This window comes from Hylobates moloch, unplaced genomic scaffold, assembly GCF_009828535.3.
Source record: "Hylobates moloch isolate HMO894 unplaced genomic scaffold, HMol_V3 SCAFFOLD_4, whole genome shotgun sequence".
Classification (NCBI taxonomy): domain Eukaryota; kingdom Metazoa; phylum Chordata; class Mammalia; order Primates; family Hylobatidae; genus Hylobates; species Hylobates moloch.
Genome location: NW_026652279.1, coordinates 84,285,000 through 84,300,034, shown reverse-complemented (window position 1 = coordinate 84,300,034; position 15,035 = coordinate 84,285,000).

Here is a 15,035-nt window from a genome sequence, read left to right as displayed (position 1 = left end):
TGGAGGCAGGGTAGCTTCTTGAGGTCCAAGGGTGGTGTCTTCACCTGGAACTGGCTGGAAACTTTGTTGCCTCATCATCTGAAGCTTGATGGTCTCTAGGCAAGAGGAAATGAATTTGGTTAAAAGATTTAATGGGAACAAGGGGTGGATACCTATGTTGTCAGAAATGTTGGTTATAGAGATTTGTAGAAGAAAAAAACAAAAGCTAGTCTGTTGTAGAATCCATGCGTTTCCTTAAAGTCTTAGCACAAATGACTCCATCTGGGTTTGGTTTGGTCTGTTGGGGCTCAGGGCATGAGTGCATGAGCTTAGTCCAAAACAATGGCCTCACAGAGTTTTGTTTTAAAAATTCCCCCTTTTTGGCCAGGTTCTTACTTAGGTGAGTGTGCAACCAAAACTTAGGGCCTTAGCACCACTTCTCAGTTACCATCATTTTGGGTTTCCAGTCTCAGCACATCATTTATAGGTATGGTGTCCTCATGGTTGTACATTTCTTTCAGCTCTTGTCATTCCAGTTGAAGAGAGACCATTTGATGTTCTAGAGATGGCTGCATGCAAGCATTTAAAACCTTTGAGAGAATACAGTGCACCAGGGAGACTATTATTATCACTACTGGAAGGAAAATACCCAGAGTTCAGAGTATGCTCCTTAACCAGGGTCCCTAGAAACCAAACCACCTACACTTAAATAGGTTAAAGAATGAGCTAGATGAAGAGTCTACTCACTTGACTAAGTGGTCTTTTCATTAATCCCCTACATTGAACTTTTATAATCTGCATTTGACGTGTTTCTCCATAGGCCACAATTGTCAGCAGCTGCAGAAGAACTTCTTTGTTTAGCCAATTCTATTTAGCATAACTTTCAAAGAGAATTTAAAATCTGTTGTGTAACAATAGCCTTTAAAGTAGATTTGCTATAGAGCCTATCATGAGGGATACATTTCTAATCATTGCTTCTTTTACTTTAAACCATGGAGAAAGGACCTAACAAATGATGGCCTTCTAGGAGAGTGAAGACCCCCTGGCAATCTTCTCTTTAACCCATGATGTGGGTTAAGAGGGGTGAACAAATATTTTGCTTTTCAGTGATTATGGGGCAACATATGTACCACTAAAGTTTCTTACCTGCATTCGGCCTTCATCTCTATCAAAGTGGAAGGTTATCCATGTATAAGGCTGGCTGCAAACTTCTTCACAAATAAAAGTATACCCCATAAGTGCATATAACAGACCCTTTTTCCACTTCTATTGTTTGTAGAGATATAAGCAAGAAAATAATATTCAAAGATAAGAGTTTCATGATAGTAGAAGTCTTACGCTGTGAACTTGGGAAAAGCTGTTCACTTCAAGGATGCCATCTTCTTCTTGGGAGAAATTTCTCTGGTTAGCTTTACCTCAAGGGTTCCAGTGGGTGCACAATTCCAAAAGTGTGGAGGGACCCTTTTCAGTTGCGAGGCTATGAACCCAAAGCCCAGGGTCTCGAAGTTTAGTTGCAGTGAGGATGGTAAGGACAGTCTTTCTCTGGTATTCTCAGAAGATTCAAACCATAAAAAGCTTTTTTACCTGGTGCAAATACACTGTAGCATAATAATCTACTATTATAACATCAGCCCTCTCGCATGGGAAAGCTTTTATACAAACAGAAAACATGCATTGGAAATAACAATTGAATGAAATCCCTTTATAAAATGTTTAAATGGCCCACAAGTTGACCAAATGTACATGAAGCTTTAATTGTCTTCCCAGGAATATGGGACCAAGCATTGGTTATAAACTATTTAAAAAATTTCAGTATCAGCTGGTTTAACATGAAAGTCTGACAAAGTATTTTATTGGTATTTAATTAATTTTTGTTCTACTTGGGTTAGTAGCTTTATACAAGGAAATTTGGTTATTTCTGTGGTTTACAATAACTTAACATAATAACCATAATTATAATTGATAGCATGTACTATTTTAGAAATCCCGTACCATTTTGGAACATATATTAGTATTATTCACAAAAAAATAACTTAAAGAAGACTGAACATCATTTTGGCAATCCCATGTACCTAAACACATCAAATAATCCTGTTTACCTCCTTTCTGGATGTTTTTCAGGGGCCCTCTGATCCATCCAGAAAGCCAGGCATTAGGAAAGACAATTTTGAAACTGAAGTTTGATTTTGGAATTCCAGATTATTTATTTTGCCAAAATAATGACTCAGAAATTTTAAGGAAGTAAAAACCTTTTACAAAACACACACAGAGACATACATTCTACTGTTCTTACACACCGTGCATGTAAAACCATTTCTAGTAGTCTTAATTGCATGTTACAATGGTGACTCTTAGCAATTTTAACTTTAATGTAAAACCTGGTAAGTTATGTTCTGATAAGGTTTGACTGTTTCCAGCGTAGCTAGGAGCATGGCAAACTCTTAGCAATTTTAACTTTAATGTAAAACCTGGTAAGTTATATTCTGATAAGGTTTGACTGTTTCCAGCGTAGCTAGGAGCATGGCCAACTCCACATGTTCCCAGGCCTTACCTAGCTGGAAAGCAGGCAAGTTAAACAATTTTCAAAACCCAAATAAGCAGTTTATGACCTTAAAGCATTTAGCAAACCTAATATTTGAATATAATTTAGACCACATGTTTCCATTTTAAAGACATTGTATTTTACCAATAATCTTTAAAACCCTCTTTATTTCCCAAAGATTGCTAAAGTCACGTGAATTAAAAGGCATTACGCTTTCTACTTTCCTGACAAAATATTTGATTTAAGCTCTTATTATTATTAAACCAATTAATTTAAAACTTTACGGAGGAGATTAACCAGTTTGCACAGAGAGAAAGAGGCCAGAGACTGGCTGGTAAGAAATTCTTACCCTTTAGCTCGCATGCTAGGTTTCAGGGTTCTCTCTCTCTGAGCGGCCCTAGCAACTATGCCCTATGGAGAGGATATTCTCTGTCACAGCTGAAGTATGAATTGGTCTTATGTTCCCTGCCTCCAGACCCTATTTTCCTGCCTTATATGTAAATTGTCTAGTTCACATACTTGGGAAGTAGTATCATATATGCAAATGTTAAGCAAATGTTAAACTTTTGACTTCTGAAGATTCACATTTTCCCATTATTTCTGCCCACCACCTACTTTCTCTGCCTTCATGCATCCAATTCCTCTTCCGTTCTTCCTTCTTCGCACACCTGCCCTAGTCTCTCTTTTGCTGAGCCTTTACTGCTCTGCTGCCATCTTCCTGCTTTTGCCTAACCTCTACCTATGGCTCGCCATGACCTCAGCAAGGATGCCTGGGGGGAGAACTCATTGAAGTTGTTTCTCTCAACAGCAATATCTACTTATTTCAGCCTATCCCCTTCCCAAGGACTGAGGGTGTTGGGAGCAGAGTCATGTGCCATAATACAAGTAACAGTGGTGGAGAAACAGATCAGAAACAAGGGCTGCCAGCAAGGACCCTGTGGCTTATGAGGCATAATGAAGGTGCTGAGGGATTTGGGGTTATGATCAAGCTTGAAGTGATCCTAGGAAAGTCGGACTGGGATGCAACAGTGCCTGGAGAAGTCAGACATTATGCCCTCTGTCTATATGTTCAAATTCTCCAGAGCTGGCCCAATTCACCAGCACCACGGTGCCTCCAGTTCAGCTGCACAGCACATTGCTGATTCTCAAACTGGCCTTATTTTCTTAATTTAGAGTAGCCGTCACACTACTTATCCCTAGCATTCAACAGCACTTCTTGAAGGAAATTTGCACATTGTTACTTAAGGATTACCAAATTAAAAAAAAAAAAGTTCCTTTGTAATAAAATTCACTCACCCCCAAAGATATAGTAACTCTGATGATTCAGAAGCTCATTCAAGATCTTCCAGTGCCTCAAACTTATTATTATATACATCATTTTTTGCTCCATATGCATAGATGCCTGTCTAGAGGGAATTCTGCTTAATAAAATTCCAGATTAGTCTACTATAATACAAGTTGTAATAACATTAAAAGTATTTAAACATGCTTATTGCTAGTAGTAAAAACAAAGCGGTTTAGCTGAAAGTGATTATTCAAGCAGGAATAATAATAATAAATAATATTAACTGCTAGCACTTATATAGTCATTGCTGGGTGTCACGCACTTTTTTATATTTACTCTTGACATTCCATGAGGTAGGTAAAATGGAATTATTTCCATTTTACAGATTGGGAAACTGAGGGAGGTCACAAAGCTAATGAGTGGTAGAATCAACGATGCAACCCCTAAAATTCAGGCTCTAAGTTCTGCAAATTAACTACTAGGCTTCACTCCTCCTCTTCCTTTCATTCAAACATTGTCACTTTTAAAATAGATATGTTTTAGAAAATGTTTATTCACAAAAGTAGCTGAGAAATAAATGTATAGCCAAACATTAAACTTTGTAGTAGATCCCAGGCCAGTGTAAACACACACTTGCTGAAAATGAAAGGGGCACTAGGCCATATTGCTTTCTTACGTAAATGTGGACACAGATCCCACACAGCCTCCTTACTCACTGACATGCCCAAGGCCAGAGAAACACGAACAAGGGTCCTGCTTCCCAGGTGTGGGCACAAAGATGACTCAACTCTACAGCAGCCTGGGGACATAGAGATGCCTACACATAAGATGAACCCGGGAGCCCCTTCTTGGGGAAGATTCATTTCTCATAAAACGAAGAGGTGTTCATCCATTTAGCAAATGTTTCTTGAGCACTTACTCTACGCTGGGCATTGTTCTTTGCTTTTGGGATTCGACAGTGAGAAAAACAGATAAAAATCCTGCAAGAAGTTTATGTTTTAGTGGAGAAAACAGACAATAACCGACAAGTATAAAATATATAGTAAATTGGATAATTATAGGTGCATAGGAGAAAATATAAAGCAAGGAAATGAAATAGAGTTGAATGCAGTTGTTAGTTAAGACAGAAGAGAAAATAGAGACCTTTCTCAGAAGATGCTATTTGAGTTGCAAAAAGCATCTTTTTGCTCCTCCTCACCATGAAATTACAACCCAAAGGAAGAACTTCTGAAGATTACAGTGTGAAAATGGTTGTTGGACCTCCACTATTTCAACAATTTGGAGTCAGCCAACATAAAACACAAAACATGTAAAACAAGTAATTTAAAACGAATCAAAATAGAGCTTTCACAGATTTACCTGGCCAGGGCTTGGGGTGGGGGGAAGAAAAGCTCTTTCATACGTTGAACCGACATCTTATTTGCTCTGTCTTCCATTGCTGATGTGGTCTATATGGGCAATTCCAAGTCCAAAGGTTTGGATGAGTGTTTTTCACCTAATTGGAATGAATAAATACTTTAATGTCCTGCCAACTCAGCCTCAGCTAAATGGCTAGAAGCAAAATAAACTGCTATTAGAATTTTCTAGTTGGAAAACTAGCTCTACTGGAAGTAAGTATAAGGTATGGCAGAGACAGAGGAAGAAGTTTGCTCCTAAGTTGGGGATGCTTGAGCCAGCTCTTGACCATATAGATGAGTGCCGAAGAAGGCATTCCAGTAGCAATAGCAAGTCCAAAGGCATGCAGGCTGAGAATGCTTAGGATGTGCAAGGAATCACTGGGCATTCCATATTCTCAGCCCACAATGCAAAAGCAGGGAAACAGATCAGTGCAGAACCACCTTCAAAGTGCCCCGCCTTTCACTCCTCGTGTGGCATCTTAATTCCCAGTGTTCTGGTGGTTGAACAGAATCTCAAAGCTTGTAGCTAGATACTGTATGCAGCACTTTAATGGGGTGGGGAGGGGGAACTGGAAACCCAGGATGAAGGACAGCGGCCCTGCCTGAGAAGGCTGCACCTCCATCTCTGCAGATCTGAGGGGATGTTTCCTGCTGATGACCCCAGGATGACAAACACTCATTAGGGCGCTTCTAGGCAGTGGTGGGAGCTGGGGTGAGCCAGGACCCAGCCGTCCAGGACTCCCTTTTAGGCCACGTTTGATTTGAACATTATCGTGTGGCTGGGGGTTGCTGCTGAGCCCTCGTAAGCAAGGGAATGACATGATCTTCTGCTTCACAAGTTTATTTTAAAATAGAGGGCATAATATTTATTATTATTATTATTATTATTATTATTATTATTTAAATCTCAACAGCTTTAGGGGTACAAGTGGCTTTTGGTTCCATGGATGAATTGTTTAGTGGTGAAGTCTGGGCTTTGGGTGTACCCTTCGCCCGAGTAGTATACATTGTACCTAATAGGTGATGTTTCATCCCTCACCTCCCGTCCTTCCCCCTTCTGCGTCTCCAGTGTGCGTTACTGCTCTCTGCATGACTTTGCATACCCATATCTTAGCTCCCATTTGTAAGTGAGGACATGTGGTATTTGGTTTTTCATTCCTGAGTTACTTTACTTAGATTAATGGCCCCCAGTTCCAAGCAAGTTACTGCAAAAGACATTATTTCATTCTTCTTTATGGCTGAGAAGCATTACATGGTGTACATACACAACATTTTCTTTATCAGCTCATCAATTGATGGACATTTAGGTTGATTCCATATCTTTGCATTTGTAAATTGTGCTGCAATAAACACACAAGTACAGTTGTCTTTTTTGTATAATGACTTCTTTTCCTTTGGGGAGATACCCAGTAGTGGGATTGCTGGATGGAATGGTAGATCTACTTTTAGTTCTTTGAGAAATCTCCTTAGAGTTTCCCATAGAGGTTGTACTAAATTACATTCCCACCAGCAGCGTATAAGTGGTCCCTTTGAAGTATTGCTTTTCCAAATCTTGAAACATATGATGGCTTTGTAATGTTTGTCGGATGAATGAGGGAGTACGAGACAGACCAAGCAGGAAGAAACAAATTCCCTCCACTCCCTGAGAAGGACAGCATTAGAATCCTTAAACTTGAGAGGAGAACTGACTCACAGTGATTTTACTGGCACCATCTGAAAAATCAGTACAAGCAACCTGACTTTCTGAGGATCCTCTGAGGAGCTTTCCGTGTGTCTGTTACATCATGCCAGCTATAGCAAATATTCTTTTGCTTAGAAAAGTCAGTGGAAAGAAGCGAGACTGCAAGACATGTAACAAATTGGGTCACTGAGTATTTGAATTGAGTAGTCGTTTAGTAAAGCAGGGCATACTATATGCCATGAAAATATTCATGGGGACATGAGGAAAGTGGTAATAAGCCACAGAACACACAAAAAAAATGCTGAACAGGAAAAAGGATCTTATTTGGTTCAGTGAACTCAGCCTCTTTGAAACTTTAAACCTCTCTCTGACTATGCTCTTGCGGCTCTCAATCAGCTGTTCTATATAAATATGGAAGTATTTCAAGCTTGTTTGTACTCTCTGCTTCAGTGACCCTGCAGACAACTTATCCCACACTGTTTGCAAGGCTATATGAAATCCACAGTTCTGCCTGAATTCTTTTTTTTTCCCCTTTAAAGGTTTGGCTGCCTCCTGGTTTGGGCTCCCTTTGACTTGTGAGAATAATTTGTTGCACTCTACCCCTTCCTTCTGATGTTATGCTTCATTAGCCCCAAAGTCCCAAAGTTCCTCTTCTCCAAAGTTTCCCCTGGTCTCTTCAACTTTTCTTCCAGGAACAAGCTCTAGGCTGTGTTCAGAGTCAGCAATGCCTGCTGGCTTATTCTTCTGCACCCTGGGCTACTTCAAACTGTCTTGACCAGTAATCCCAGCAAAGCTAAGGTCTTAGAGACATTCGTACTCCAATCTATAAAAGTCTCTCCATAGGATTTGATTTTCAATTACATTGTCACGAGAAAGTGCTGGAGGAGGAAATTCATTTATGAAATCAATATGCATGTTGAAGTGATTTGTGACAGAGCTAACTATCAGATATAAATTTTTCAAAAAGCATTTAGAATGATCAGTTTTGCATTGGTGATGGAATAGCTTTTTCTTACTCTTAGTACTACCGCTGTTCCAAAATATAACTACAATATGTGGGATTATTTTACTGTAATCTTGACGCTGTTCTTTTCTCCTATATGAATGCCATATTTAGTATCTCAAATTTGATGCAATAATTTAGATGAGGAATGTGGTCATTGTGTATGAAGAATAGCATTTTTATTTTTTTTGAAACTGAGTCTCACTCTGTCGCCCAGGCTGAAGTGCAGTGATGTGATCACAGCTCACTGAGCCGCAACCTCCTGGGCTCAAGCAATCCTCCCGCCTCAGCCTCCCAAGTAGCTGAGATCACAGGCACGTGTTACCACACACAGCTAATTTTGCATTTTTTGTAGAGATGGGATCTCATTATGTTGCCCAGGCTTGTTTTGAACTCCTGGGCTCAAGCAATCCTCCCACCTTGGCCTCCCAAAGTGCTTTGATTACAGGCATGAGCCACTGCACCCGGCAAAGGATAGCATTTTTACAGGTGTTTGTTTCCTTATAATACACTTTTTTCTCTACGTAAACCTCCATGGTTCTAACTTGAGCTGGGGGAGAGAGAGCAAGTAGGGAGAATGTCAAGACCTTAGGAACAGGGTTCAGGAATTGGGGAGAGACCAAGGTCACCAAAAACAGCCAGAGCAGTTATGGGGGGAAATAGTCTGGTTTATAAAGGCGGGTCTTTAGGAAGGCACTTGAGTGAGCCAATGCCAATGTCCAAAGCAGTGGGGACCTCAGCCATCGCTCTCTCCTTCCTTGTCATGTCGATTTGCTGAATAAGTTGCCTCCACTTCCTCAGTCTGTGTTTGCTCCTTAACTACTTACTGCAGTCTGGTTTCTGCTATGCACACACACACACACTGGCACACACAAACACATACTCTCACACACAACTGCGACTGAAATTGCTGTGCCCTTTGAAGGACGTCGCTTCTGTCCTCTCCTTGTCTGAACTCCCTGCAGCACTTAACACACTGTTGCGTATTCCCTCTTCAAAACATGCCCTTCCCGTAGTTTTCAAAGACCCCATACTTCTCTGGTATTCCTCTGGCCACTCCTTTCCAATACGTTTCTCTGCATCTTTTTTCTCAACTCTTCTTTTATTTTTATTTTTATTATTATTATTATTTTTTAGATGGAGTCTTTTTCTGTCACCCCGGCTGGAGTGCAGTGGCATGAAACTGGCTCACTGCAATCTCCACCTCCCAGGTTCAAGCGATTCTCCTGTCTCAGCCTCCCGAGTAGCTTGGATTACAGGTGCCCACCACCACGCCCAGCTTTTTTTTTTTTTTTTTTTTTGTATTTTTGTAAAGATGGGGTTTCACCATGTTGGCCAGGCTGATCTTGAACTCCTGACCTCAGGTGATCCACCCACCTCAGCCTCCCAAAGTGCTGGGATTACAGGCTTGAACCTCCGCTCCTGGCCTACAACTCTTCTTTTTCATGTTCATGTTCCCCAGATACTTGTCCTTCACTATCTTTTTTTTCACTTCACACAATCATGTCCACTCCCATGGCCTCATTTCCATCCACACACTGTTGACTCTCTGCCGACTCACAATCTAACTACCTTCTACCCCAAACTCAGCACATCCAAAACTAAGTTCCTCATCTTCCTGCCATGATGCCCCCAACCTTCTCCCTCTCTTGCTGACTCTGCTGACACGTGCCTCCACTGACTGCCTCGCCTCCGTTCAAACAACCACAACATCCTCACCTTCAGGCCTCCCTAGAGTTCTTGAATTCACACACCTCTCCCTAATACCATTGCCCTGTTTCGGGCCACATAGCTAGGATCCTTAACTGGTTTTCTGGCTTCTAAGCTCATCTTCCTGCAATCCAATCTCCAATCTACAGCCAAAGACATTTTTCTAAAAAGAAAATCTGACCCATCATGTACCATCCTTCAGTGGCTTTCCATTGAGCTAAGAATAAAGATAAAATTTCTCCAGTAGGTCCAAGGCCTTGGGGCACCGCCCCTCAATACTTCATCTCTTACCACTTCCTAACTTCCTTCGACTTGCCCCCACCCATCTTTATCCAAGCTGCTCTCTTTTTCTGGGACACCAATTCCTCCCTCATCCCTAATGCCTGGCTAGACCGTACACATCCGTGCTTTTCACTGAGACATCAATTTCTCCAGGGAATCGTCTGTGATATTTCCAGGTAGGGTGTCTCCTACAGGTTTCCTATCACCTGCTGTTAATGGAACATGCAGCACTCACCCCTGGAGTGATTCATCTGTCTCCCCTCCCGCATGGTTGAGCTCCTGCAGGCAAGGCTGCAGGCTATCTCACAGCCCAGGACGAAGCACATGAAACCCCCTCAATAAAGAGTCCACACATGAATGAGTGATAACCTAGGAAAAATAGAAGTAAAATTTCCTCATGTGCATCAGTGTTTCCATACGGAATCCATTTAAATTAACAAAAGAATTTTCACTTTTAAATGTTTGTCGATAAGCTACACAATGTCCCATAAAACAAATGAAAACAGAAAAAAAAATCTTAGTTTAAATGTTTTTTCCAAGTCATGTACTGCATGAAGCTCAGCACAGCCTCTTTCAGTGTTTGCAGGTCCCGATCTCCGGCTGCCCCAGGCTTTGGACCTGTTCCTTTCAGCTTCTTGTGAGGCAGGAGTGCGAGTACTGTGCCCTCCACCCCATGCCCTTGCTGTGGACTGTGCAGCCCCCAGCTGTTACTAATTCTCTTCTGGAACCACTTTCTCCTTGTTGAAGGAGCCCCTATGACTCAGCAGCTTGTAAATGAGTTAGACCTTTTTGCTCAAAGCAGACCGAACACAATGAACCACCGCATACTAGGTGGCAATTAAATTAGAGAAACATTGAACAGATCTCTGCATAATCAGAAGGTACCTGCTTATAAACTGCAAGTAGCTAGAATCTTTTTTTTCAAGGCAAGATCACAACTCAACCATGCTCAGCCACGTTGTCATAGTGAATGCTAAACTACAAGTAATTTCTCGTGAAGGAAGCGTGCTATTAGTCCTCAGTGCTCCAGATCCCCCCCACAGAATAAAGATGTATTTTACCAAAAATAACTTATACCTTGGCATCCAGTGTAATGCAAATTTGATAAAAATATAAAACTCTGTTAAAATTAGAGACATGAGAACACCAAAACTTATTCTTCCTGTTTAACTGTAACTTTGTACCCATTGACCAAACTCTTCTGGTTCCCTCCCTCCATCCTCCCCAGCCTCTGTTCACCACTATAGCAAATAACAATGCAGTGAATATTTTAAGATAGCTAGAAGAAATGAGAAATGTTTAAAGGGGCGGATATGGTAATTACTCCAATTTGATCATTATATTATGCATACACACATCAACATATCACATTGTATCCTGTAAATATGTACAATTATTGTGTCCATCGTACATTTTTAAAATTAAGCAAAAGAAAAAAACTAAGAACATGAAATCATTTAGCTCACACAATATGCAGAGTGAGAACTTTGGTGAATTTTAGAAGTGCAGGTTTCAGATTGTGCCCTGAATGCGCTAAGATGATCTGTTCATAATGTGTGTGAAGACACACTTTTTGTAAATAGCTTAGTGAATATTTATTGTAATCACAGTATAGAGTTTATCCTAAATTTTTACTTCTTTGCACCTCCTTGGAGACTGAATACTGAAGCTGAAAGATTAGCAGCCTCAAAGAATTTTAAATACAAATCTGGAATGTCTGCTATTGTAGGTCCTGTAATTATATAGGTTCTGTGATTCACTAAACAATTACTCAGCATTGAGTATTAAGAAAGCACAGACTCTGTCCTCAGGTTACTCACAGGCTGGTTGGCGGCAGAAGGAGAAGAAGTAGAAAAGAAAAAGAAGAAGAAACAAACATGTGCTGGATGTCTGCTGTGTGTCAGGCACTGTATGAGATGATATATAAATTTCATTGAATCTCCACGAAAATCCCATGTGGTTTGGATTATTATCTCTGTCTTCCAGAGAAAGAAACAGTGGTTCAGAGAGATACATTCCCCAAGATCACACAGCTTGTAACTTGCTGCAGAGCAATGCGATAAGAGCTGCACTAGCCAGAGAAGGAGGTCGTCCATGTGATAAGTACAGTGAGAACAAATAGAAAAGTGAGAAGGGGCATTGCTTTGTTGGACAGCATGAGTTTAAAGATTCTGGTTTTGACATCTAAGTTATTCCTGAGAAGACGTGCTTTAGACAGCTGGATAAATGGGTCTGGAGGTCAGAAGAGCGCCAAAGCTGAAGGCATGAATGAGATCCTTTGGGATTGTGTACAAATCCAAAAGAGAAAAGGCTGAGGATTGAACTTTGTGGCTTTTAAGAAAACGGTACTTAAGGAGTACATAGGCTGGACATGATGGCTCACACCTGTAATCCCTGCATTTTGGAAGGCCACGGCAGGAGGATCACTTCAGGCCAGGAATTGGATACCAGCCTGGGGGCAACATCGCAAGACGTCTTTACAGAAAAATACAAAATGAGACAGGCATGGTGGTGTGTGCATGTAGTCCCAGCTACCTTGAGAGGATGAGATGGAAGGATAGCTTGAGCCTAGGAAGTTGAGGCTGTAGGGAGCCAAGATCATGCCTCTGCACTCCAGCCTGGGTGACAGAATGAGACCCTGTCTCAAAAAAAAACAAAACCAAAAACATAAAGAAGAGGAATCCACCAAAAAGACTAATAAGAAGCAGGAGAACATAGTGTCATGGAGTAAAAGCTGCAAAACAGGAGCAGGTGTCAAAGGAGGGCTGCATTGAATTATTGGATTTTGCTGTTAATATGGGAAGGCCTGGGTTGTGTTATGACCTAGGAGGTAGCCCATGGCATGCAGAGGCAAGAGATGAACAGGAAGGGGGCCATCTTCTCCCTCTAGATGGCAAGTTCCACCTAGCACATCAGGCCAGGCTTGTCTTTTCACCCCTTTACTTCTAGATCTAGAATAGGGCTATCTACAGTCTCAGAAATGCTTGTTGAAGGACTGAATGAATGATTTAATCAACTAATGCTTAAAGATGTGAGGTCCTAGAGAAGAGGGGAGGAAATAAAATCCAGAGCGAAGATGGTGACCTCAGCGCTGGACATGAGGAAGTTCACCTCTTCCTTTGAAACTAGAGTCACCAACACCAAGCATTCTGCTCAGAATAGAGGAGACACTCATGTTTGTGAACCAAATCAATGAATTCTGTTCAGAGCATTACAACTCATCCATGTTCCTTAATTTCACAGTTAGAAGGTTTTATTGAAAAAATTAAGTCCAGTAAGCTAAGTTGGACTTTGGTCACCAACAATGATTCAATGATTTTTAGTAGACACACTAAAATGGCCTTCTCTTGATTTTTAATTATGAATGGCATAAGCCCTTTGCTGTTGATAGTTTAATATTACATTTGACAAAGGAAACTGGTTATTGAGCATTGTGGAAATTAGGTTATTTTCAAATCTGATGAAGATTCTCATGCTACTATAATATAGGATTTATCCATGAGTATTCATGGATAAATAAAATATGAGATGCATACAAATAAGAACGAAGTGTAGAAATTTGCTTTTCTAACTTGGTACTAATCCAACGGATGAGCAAAGAGATCACAGGAGAAAAAGAGGTAAAATGTTAAGAAACTCTTTTAAGAAGATCATCAGACAAGCCTGGAATCTCACAGGCTATGTCAAAAGAAATGTAAACGTGTGGAGAATTGAGAAATGGCTCAGGAGGGTTTATCTTTTCCATCCGTGTTCTCCAAATGCCATCTGAGGCAGCACTGTGACCCTGGCTCCCAGGTGAGAACAGAGCCTGTGCCGGAGTTGGTGACCTCTGTCACAGAAATGCCGACTGTCTCAGTTCCCTCTGCATTTGCATTTTCTTCCCTGACTTGGAAAGTCTGCATTTCCACATGCAGGCTTCCATACTGCAGTTGAAAGATCACGTGGCTGCCTGTCTAGCCCTCCACTGACAGGAGTACAAAGCCAGCCATTTTCAAATGATGTGACTGCCCCTATGGGTTATGGAACACTGGAGAATCATGGCAGCTTCTCCCATTGTTCAATGGGTAAACTTGTGTAGCTCTTGTCCTAGATTCCTAAGGGGACACCAATTTTCTCCAAACTCCTCCCAACCCCAGTGTTTTCCTCAAGGAATGATGTTTGGATAATAAAACATGATAAAGTAATTTCCTTTCCTCCCCATTCCCATTGTTGCCACATGGACAACTGGGATTGAATGACTGAAACAACTTGGAAAACTGCTACAATCTCCACATTGCTGTCTCCCATATGTGATCCATGCTGAGCCACGCTGGCAGATACATCTTCTGAGCACATAAGTGATTTTCCATTTTGAAGCCATGTTCAAGAACATGCAATGGCTCCTGTTGCCTTCCAGGTCAAGTCTCCCTTCAGGCAGCTTTGAAGACCTTCAGAATTTGGCTCCATTCCTATTTGTTCACACTCCTGCCCTCCAAGTCACCCGCCTCCTGGATAGAGCCACCTCCTTTCTGCACAGGGCCATTCTCATCTCTGCCCCACTGCCTACCCTGGCCTGTCTCCATTCCTCCACCAGTGGGAGTGCCTCCCCACACCGCCCCTTTCCCAACTCCTTTCCTGTCTCTCCAGGGCCAGGTTAAGCCCTGCTCTCTGGGGAGTTCCCTGCTGGTGACACTGGCAGAAAGAGAGGAATCTTTCTGCCTGAGGCAGACAGTCCAAACAAGGATACACTTAATTGTATTTTGTTTGTGGGGGCTCCCTTGGAAATATATCTTAGACTTATTTCTACATACCCTCTGTAACTGAGGAAAGGCAAACCAATAGTAGGCATACATACTTACTGGGCCCTTGATCGTAGAGCCCCTACCTGTCTTCTTGCCCTGAGGCCACAGGGATTTATCTCTAGTTGAATGTCTGCAGCTGGGAAGCCAGGTATTAACATTCTTACTACAAACCCAATTCTCACATTAGCTCTTCAGCAAATGCAAATCTTTACTGGTTGAGTCAGAGAGAAGCTTCTATAAATTCATTCAGTGTTAACCAAATTTTAATGTTAGCCTCTGGCGGGTTTTCGCTGCTTTCTCAGATATGTGCAGTTGGTTTCAAATCTGTGTCATATTTGAAATGTGATAAGAAGCTAAAGAGAGTAATTGATGGGG